The sequence below is a fragment of the Rhinoraja longicauda genome, chromosome 43 (assembly GCF_053455715.1).
Source record: "Rhinoraja longicauda isolate Sanriku21f chromosome 43, sRhiLon1.1, whole genome shotgun sequence".
Classification (NCBI taxonomy): Eukaryota; Metazoa; Chordata; class Chondrichthyes; order Rajiformes; family Arhynchobatidae; genus Rhinoraja; species Rhinoraja longicauda.
The window spans coordinates 1,835,437-1,844,387 of NC_135995.1; the positions used below are offsets into that span (position 1 = coordinate 1,835,437).

At 46.4% G+C, this 8,951-nt stretch overlaps 1 long non-coding RNA gene across 1 annotated transcript; it reads left to right on the forward strand.

The window, feature by feature from the left end:
• Nucleotides 1-6,045: 6,045 nt before the first annotated feature.
• On the forward strand, nt 6,046-7,791 carry LOC144612174 (uncharacterized). The gene is made up of 3 exons (XR_013549635.1): nt 6,046-6,169; nt 6,776-6,901; nt 7,618-7,791. It is a non-coding gene; the product is annotated as an uncharacterized LOC144612174 (long non-coding RNA).
• Nucleotides 7,792-8,951: the final 1,160 nt, after the last annotated feature.

Below are 8,951 nucleotides of genomic sequence, written 5' to 3' on the forward strand. Positions count from 1 at the left end.
TCCACCACACAGCACAATGCTGCCATGTGGGATGATGCTGGAGTGGAGAATAAATCTGATAAAATTCTCTCCAATTTCCTGTCTGTTCCAGTTCCCATATACACAGCTCAGTGTCACATACTGACCCAGTACTAACGTGGCTGGGATTTATTCTGTGGCTGCACCCTCTCTGGCTCGCACTGTCCATTACATTTCCAATACTCAGTACACTACATTTCCAATACTGTCCATTACATTTCCAATCCTCAGTCCACTGGCAGCGTTTATACTACAACTATTCCCTCTGTTAACACATCTCTATTTCTGTTCCAGTATGGCCCTCTGTGTAGTAATGGTCAGCTGATCATTAGGCAGGATTTATACAGGACCTACAGTGCATTTCCTCTCTAATACATTTGTCTGTTACAATTGCAGCCCCCTGCTCAGTGCTGACCCTTCACTGATCTGCGGTTGTTAGAGGAAGTCGACGGGAAACAATGGACTCTTCATTCCACAGACACAGAATAGGTGTTGGTTTGTCTGCTTTGCATGCTGTTCCCAAACCCACATCGGCTGCACTGTTATACAGCCCTGCAGTTATTCACTCATGAAGTGGATGTGGAAGGTAGTCGGTGAGCTGTCGCTGAGTCTGTTAACACTCACGGTAGAGTCCCCAGGACTGAGGAGGTTGCAGGTGGTCTCATCTCCCTCCATCCCAGACAGCAGCACCTCTGCAGAATCAGGTAAGAAGACATCACCAATTAATTAATCTCAGAATTTTACCTCGTTAATTGATTGTAATTAATTTTTTCTGTACAACGCTGAGAGAGAGATCTCCCATCTGTCTGTAGATCTCCCAGTCAGGGAGTGATGTGTTTCACAAACTATTAATTGCTGTTTCAGTTTACAGCTTGCACAAGACCCCAGTCCCTCATTTCTCTCTGATTTTAATTCCGTGTTTTCCTTTGCAGAATGTCACCTGGTGAAATGAGGGTTCTGTTACTGATCCTGGGTTCTCTGAGTAAGTAATTTCCAATCGGTAAACTGTGTGTTGTGTACGGCAAGAAGAATTGGGATTTATATATTGTCTGTAGAGGAGCAATAGCAATGTATCTATTCAGTGCAAATGGGCCATGACCAATTAAAACTTTGTATGGAATATTAGAACAGGGATTAAAAACTATAGACAGCAAGTTTGAAAAGGCAGCAATATTGATGGGAGGGAGCAGGCAGCTTTGTTTTCCACATATTTAGCTGAAGTGACTTTTCTGACAATCTCTCTATTATGTGTAAGCGTGGGTTGTTCAAATTGAAGATTCTACAATTCTGATATCCCTATTCTTTCACATTCACATTCGCCACCTTAACGTCACTGCTGATACCACTGTCCTCCTCTGCGAAAGACCAGTGCAAATGGCGGCATGTTGGCACAGCGGTAGAGTTGCTGCCTTGTAGCTCCAGAGACCCGGGTTCGAACCAGACTCTGGGTGCTGCCTGTATGGAATTTGTATGTTCTTCCTGTGACCTGCATGGGTTTTCTCCAGGTGCTTTGGTTTTCTCCCAAGCTCCAAACATATACAGGTTTGTAGGCTAATTTACTTAGTATACGTGTAAATTGTCCCTTGTGTGTAGGGTAGTGTTAGTGTGCAGGGATCACTAGTCGGTGCGGAATCGGTGGGCTGAAGGGCCTGTTTCCATGCTGTATCTCTAAACTAAACTAAACTAAAAAAGAGGTTTATTTAGAACTGGACACTGCTTCCAAATACATGCTGATGTCTGGTCAGCGACACAGTTCTCTATTTCCCTTCAATTCTCATTCTCCATACTATACACAACATCTTAAGTGCTTTTATTTCTTATATGTTGATTTTCTTCCTGGCTGACCTTAAACCTCACATCCTCTGCACCACCTCATCTACTTTTTCGGCTCTTGGTATCTATATACTAAAACTCTTGTTTGTTTGTTTGTTCCTGAACTATAGCCAAAACGATATACGATAGCTTGACAATTTTAGGCCCAACTTACTCACCGTCATCCCTTTGGTGCTAACGGAAAAGGTTTCATTGAAACCTGTGTTATATTTTTTAAGTTATTCACATTTTTAAGTTTAAATCTATCTCCTAGGGAGGGAGGGGAGAGGAGGGAGAATAAGGGGGGGTTGAGGGAGGATAAGGGGGATGGAGTGGGTAGGGGAAGAAGGGAGGAGGAGGAGGGGAGGAGGAGGGGAGGGGGAGTGGGTGGGGGAGGGGTGGTGGATGGAGGGGGAAGAGGGTGGGGGGAAGGAGGGAGGGAGGGGGGGAGGAGAGGGTGCTGCACCAATGCAGGAGAGATTTGGGCCCAACGGGTCCCCTTGGTCTAGTCTGTCCCAAATCTCCCCTTTTTTGCTTGTGCCCCCCCCCCCCCCCCCCCACTCTGTGTTGCCCTCAAGGTGCTGTTGTAAATTGACTAGTGATAACCTTTTGACCAGAGTGGAAATGTTAAGGACCCACCAGCCTCTGTGGTGTTTAAGAAGTTTTCAGATGCGCATGGATAGGCAAGGAATGGAGTGATACGTAGCAATAGTACCTGACTCGTGCAGGCAGAGAAGATTAGTCTAACATGGTATCAGTTTGAAGAAGGGTCTCGACCCAAAACGTCACCCATTCCTTCTCTCCTGAGATGCTGCCTGACCTGCTGAGTTACTCCAGCATTTTGTGAATAAATAACATGGTATCATGTTCGATACACACATTGAGGGCCAAAGGGCCTGTTTCTGTGCTGTACTGTTTTATGTTCTATATTTTCTCCTGAGTGTAATCCAAGAATACTTCTGCATCTCCCCCCTTCCTTCCAGTCATATCCCAGTTGGTGACAAAGCTGTTGAAATTCCCAATCATTAACGCCCGTGCATCTTTGCATTTTAGACCTCCTATACAACCTGTATCTGGCAACGTTCGGCAGCTTCTCCTCCCAACACTGAAACACGACCACTGCCATAAGCCCACATCTAACTGTGGCCCCAGTTCATTGTCTTTATTTCCCGAGAGGAGTCATTGAGTTGTATGGTGCAGGAACAGGCCCTTCACCCAACTTGTCCATGCCGATCTAGTGGGCATAATCCTAATTGTAAATTGAGTAGTGATAACCTTTTGACCGGAGCCCTCTAAACTCTTCCTATTCGTCTGAAGAAGGGTCTCGACCCGAAACGTCACCCATTCCTTCTCTCCCGAGATGCTGCCTGACCTGCTGAGTTACTCCAGCATTTTGTGAATAAATCGATTTGTACCAGCGTCTGCAGTTATTTTCTTATATATCTTCCTATTCGTCTATCTGTCTAAATTTTTTTTTAAAGGCTGTATTTGTATCCCCTTCTATAGCTTCCTCTGGCAGCTCATTCCAGATACTGACTATTTGACTGAAAAGGTTGCCTATGAGTCCCTCTTAGATCTCTCATCTTCAGACAATGGTATTGTAGGAGAAAGAATCGTGAGGGCTATTAACTGGTAAAAAGGGATGTAGATTTTGCCAATGTGGTGATAGGGAACCGCAGCCAAAGCCTAAAAGTAGAGACATGGAATGCAGCAGTGACGACACCCATGTTTCAGGAACTTCATTGATTATATTATAGCATGTACCCATCGTTGAAACAGAAAATTTGACTTTTGTCAAGTTCGAAAAAATATCAAATTAGACTTGTGGATGAACATTTTATTCTGTAATCCTAGTCTGTTACCTAATTAAGTCTTTCTGTAACTACCATTCTGCAATCAAGACCTAGTTTTACTGTTAATTAAGTTTCTGTGTAATCTTGTTAGCTGGGAATGTAAAAGCTGTACCAAAGTCGCTCTCATGAGATCAGCTTTGACTGGTCTCCTGGAGCGCACCACTTTCAATAAATCGCCAGTTACTTCGAACACCCTCCGCATGGTCGTTCCTCCTTGAAATGGCCTAGAGTCATAGAGTCATACAGTATGGAAACAGGCCCTTCGCCCAACTTGGCCGCACCGGCTATCGTGTCCATCTACACCACTTCCTCCTATCTGCGTTTGTCCCATATTCCTGCAAACCTGTTCTTTCCATGTAACTGTCTAATTGTTTCTTAAAACGTTGCAATGGTCCCTGACTCAACCATGTCTTCTGGCATCTTGTTTCATACACCCACCACCCTTTGAAAAAATGTGTAGGAGATGTGTAGAAGAGTCTCAACCCGAAACGTCATACATTCCTTCTCTCCTGAGATGCTGCCTGACCTGCTGAGTTACTCCAGCATTTTGTGTCTACCCTTTGAAAAAGTTTCCTCTCAAATCTTTCCCCCTTCACCTTAAACCTATGTCTTCTGGTTCTCGATTCCCCTACTCTGGGCAAGAGACTCTCTGCGTCAACCCAATCTATTCCTCTCATGATTTGATACACCTCTATAAGATCATCCCTCATCCTCCGGCGCTCCAATAAATAGAGTCCGAACCTGCTCAACCTCTCCCTATAGCTCAGACCCTCAAGTCCTGGCCACATCCTCATAAATCTTCTCTGTACCATTTCCAGCTTGACACCATTTTACCTATAACATGGTGCCCGGAAGTGAACGCAATACTCTAAATGCGGCCTCACCAATGTCTTATACAACTGTAACATATCCTCCCATTCTACACTCAATACTCTGATTGATGAAGGCCAATGTGCCAATAGTCTTTTTGACACCACCTTCAAGGAACTATGGAGCTGCTTCTTCTTAAGCCCTTTGCTCCTCTAGGGAGCATAGGCCATTGACAAATGTCCTCCACCTCACTCGGTTGTTGGTGGTTCATTCGAGATATCCCCAGTTGAGCCCACTCCCAGACATTTCTGTCTGGACACCTCTTCTCCAGCTGTTCCTGGGGCGACCTCTTTTTCTGTTTCCTTGTGGGTTCCATTTCAGGGCTTGCCGAGTGATGTCTGTGGCAGGTTTTCTGAGGGTGTGTCCAATTCAACTCCATTTTCTCTTTCAAATTTGTAAGTCAATGGGATCCTGGTTTGTTCTTTTCCACAGGTCCATGTTGCTAAAGTTTCTCCACCAGATGTTTAGTATGAACTATGTATCTGTACTCCTAGATCCATCTGCTCTACAATACTCCCCAGAGCCCTATCATGATCTTGTTGTTAGAGAAGCAGCTTCACTTCCACTATTCCACCAATTTTAAATTGATTTTCCAGGAGAATGTTCCAAATTTTCTGCCTCCATCTCCATTTACACTTCTTCTCTACCACCCCTGAAAGGATTGACTCTGCTCGTGGATTCATCAATCAGCATGACCAGCTTATCTTTTCCCAACCAGCTCCCTTCAATAGCTTGCACGCTGTACAAGATTTGTATTAAGTAATTTATATTAAATTGACAATTATATGGCCGGTATTGGCAGTTTGGTCAGAAGAGCCTGTTTCCACACTGTATGACTATGTCTCTATGAAAAGATAATTGAATAGCTTGTGTGAAAGAGAATAAGTTGTAGGGCTGAAGGGAACTAATGAGGGAGGAATTGAAATGATGGGGTTCTTGCACCAAGAGCTGGCATCATCTAGATGGGCCCATTGGTCTCCCCTAGTCCCCCTTTCAATATAATGTGGGAGGTCCGTGAAAGCAAGATGGACGAATCGTTTGTGTGTTTATTTTGTTGACCTTTCTACTGCTTAGAGAGTATAATTTGTAATGCTTGGTGATCCAAGGAGAAAGTTCTTTCACACGGAGAGGGGTGAATGTCGAGCCAGAGAGGGTGGTAAAATCAGAACCAATCACGGCATTGAGACAGGTACGTGAATAGGTTAGGCACTGGAGGATATGGACCTATTGAAGATATTTGTTATTAGTCCAGATGGTCAAAAGGCTGGAATGAAATATTACATGACAATACCAAACATAAACCAAAACCTTGATATGGTGGTTGTAGGACTAATTTCTGTGCTGCTTTTTATCACTGACTTTAAATTGGAGGTTGTTGGTGCTCCTGGGTTGTTGGGTTGGTTGGGGAACCAGAGTTTGAGTGAACTTAGCTCAGTCTTACTTTAACGCTGATCATCATCCTGTCCCTCAGCTGCAGACTCCACGCCCGGTGATCCGTGTGTAAACCACACCGTCCTGGATCAGCCCTGGAGAAGCTCGGGTTGTCATAGAACTCGTTGCAGTGGCCGATGGATGGACAATGGAAATCTGGAAAAAGTGTGGTACAGATTTAGCAGGTAAACTGATCGCAGGCTAGTCAGTGAGGGAGAATGTGTCGCAGGTAGTGATGGTGCTTGCATTTCCGAGGATCGCGGTTCGATCCTCACATCCAGCGTTTCTGTGTGGAATTTGCATGGTCTTCCCTGGGTGGGTTTCCCCCTGGTGCTCTAGCACCCCAAATATGTGCTGGTAGATGAACTGGACCTGTGAACTCCCACTCGTGGAGACAAGTGGCAAAATAATCAATGGGGGGTTCATGGGCATGTGAGAGGGAATACATTGCAGAGTTATGGGGAATTTAGGAGAGGGGGCAGATGGCTGACAGGACAACTTTTGTAAGGGCCAGTATGATCGTGATGGGCCGAATGGCAACTTACTGTTATATATTAAATAACTGAAAGAGAGTAAGGCATGTTAGATTGATAGTATCAGCCCCCATTGTGGGACAGCAAATGGAATATGGGGAAAGGAAACTCCCACATTCTGCAGGAAGGGAAGAGAGATTTTGTAAATGGAAAAAAAGGGTTTCCTGGCACTGGACCTATATTGGACAGTGCGATGGTTAGACCCCAGTCGCTAATCTTTCCCTCAGTCGGGGGCTGACTCTCTGCTTGTTGTTTCAGTTATGACAACATGAAGATTCCTGAGAGTGCAGTTCCATTCCATCGCTGCTCTGGGTGGAGTCCCGGCTGGTTAAATCGTAGGTGGACAAGAATGTACAACTGATGCACTCTGTTACTTTAGCAAAGGTAAGAGTGATCCAGATTTCTACAGCTCTACAGGTAAAATAGAATAATAAAAAATACAACGTATTAATAATCGCAAAACTAGGTAACTACAGTAGTTCAAATACCAAAGTCTGTAGTGCAACCAAAGACACAATCGATAGAAGATCGTGGTTGCCGAGGTTAGTGTTGTGAAGTTTTCAAGAGCCTGATAGTTGCTGGGAAGAAGCTGTTCTTGAACCTGGAGGTCGCATTTTTCAGGCTCCTGTACCTTCTTCCTGATGATAGTCATGAGATGAGAGCGTGTCCAGGGTATGGCCTCATCAACACACTGCACAGTTGCAACAAGACCGCTGCTTTAAGTTAATCAAATTAACTTTTTGCAAAACCTGACTTTGTTTTAATATTCTGATTTTATTTGAATAGGATTTGTGTAATTTCAATGTTTGTGTCTATAAATATGTGTGAAAGTTGAAGACTTTGCGATGTTTAATGGCCAATCAGCCTGAGGCTAGGCAGATCAGTGGTGGGTCTGTGTGTCCATTCAAGAGCCCAGTGACCCACAGGGTCCCATGGAGCAGGTGCTGCTGTGGGGAGTGTGGGAGGGGAGGGTGAGGGCAGCGACTGAGACTGAGACTGACTGGGTTGTGATCGCTGTGTTTACACTGGCTCCAGATTCACATTCCCTGCTGCACTGAGGGACCGGGTACATTTTACAATGTTTATAAACCTCATTGCAGGTCTCCATCCTAGTGTGGGAGACGGGGAGGTGACCAGGACAGTCTGTTTCACCTGGGTTAAAGACAACCGCAATGAACACACCTGCCGCAAGCATCAAGAGATCACAATCAAAAACTGTGATGGTTATTTTGTGTATCTTCTGAAGCCGACACCCGGAGATTACAGTGTGTATTGTGCAGGTATATTGCTCTCCATGTTGATAAAGTGTGGGTGGGGGTGGGGCTTGTGAGGCGCGGGGGGGAGGGGGTAAACTCTGGGATGTCCCGAGTCATCAGCCCACACACAGGGCTGAATGTTGCTGTCTGTGGTCAGTGCTTCCCTCACTCAGATCTCCCTCTCCCACAGTCTGATCAAGCTGTTGTGTCTGGACCTCGCCTTCCTGGAGTGACCTGTGACCTCCAGCCTGTGAATGACCTGTGCCCCCCCCCACTCCCTGTCCCCTTCCCTATGACTGACGTGTGACTTGTCCACAGTCGGGGTCCCATACTACACTAGAATACCTGGACCAATACCCTGTCTACTCCCACCCCCGGTACTGTTACTCACCCCCCACCTGGTGAACTGCCCCTGTCTGCCATGGTCACCCCTCCCCTGCCCCACATTGAACTGTGCATCCCACACACACACGCTCTGGCTGAGGGTGACCACCGAAGCTGGGCAGGATGTCTCAGGCAGAGAACCTGGCTCTAGACAACCTGCCCCTACCGCCTGACCACGGAGCACCAATCTGAGCCCCCTACCCCTGCACCCTGATTTGTCACAGCCCCTTGGGCTGACAGCTCCTTTCATTGTTCCATTGAGAGTAATAATTCCCCCAAGACAGGGTGGACCCACACCCCCCTCCCGACTATCACACCCCCTAACCCCCTTTCCTTTCCACTCCTGCCTTGTGTCCCACCCCATCCCATCCTGCGCTGAACACCCACACCCCCTGCCAAACCCCACCCACCATCCCCGGAGAAATTCCAACCCCTCCCAGCCGACCCACTGCCTCTCCACACATTCCACCCCCCTCTCCCCCACCAATGTTCCACCCCCCCCCCCCCCTCACAGCCACCACGATGGAACGGGGAGAAGCAGGAATGACTGGGGTGGGAAACTTGAACCCGGAGCACATTGATGGGTTACAGAACCTGTAGCATTGGCCCACCGAACAAGCCAACCTATTTACACCAATCCTACTCTGATCCAAAATTATTATCACCACATTCCCATCCACTGCCCCCAAACTCTAGTACTAATCTAGACACTTGAGGCATTGCATGGTGGCCACACAACATCCTGGTGTTTGGCGCATGAGAGACAAACCAAATATCTGGGGGATGCAAATAGT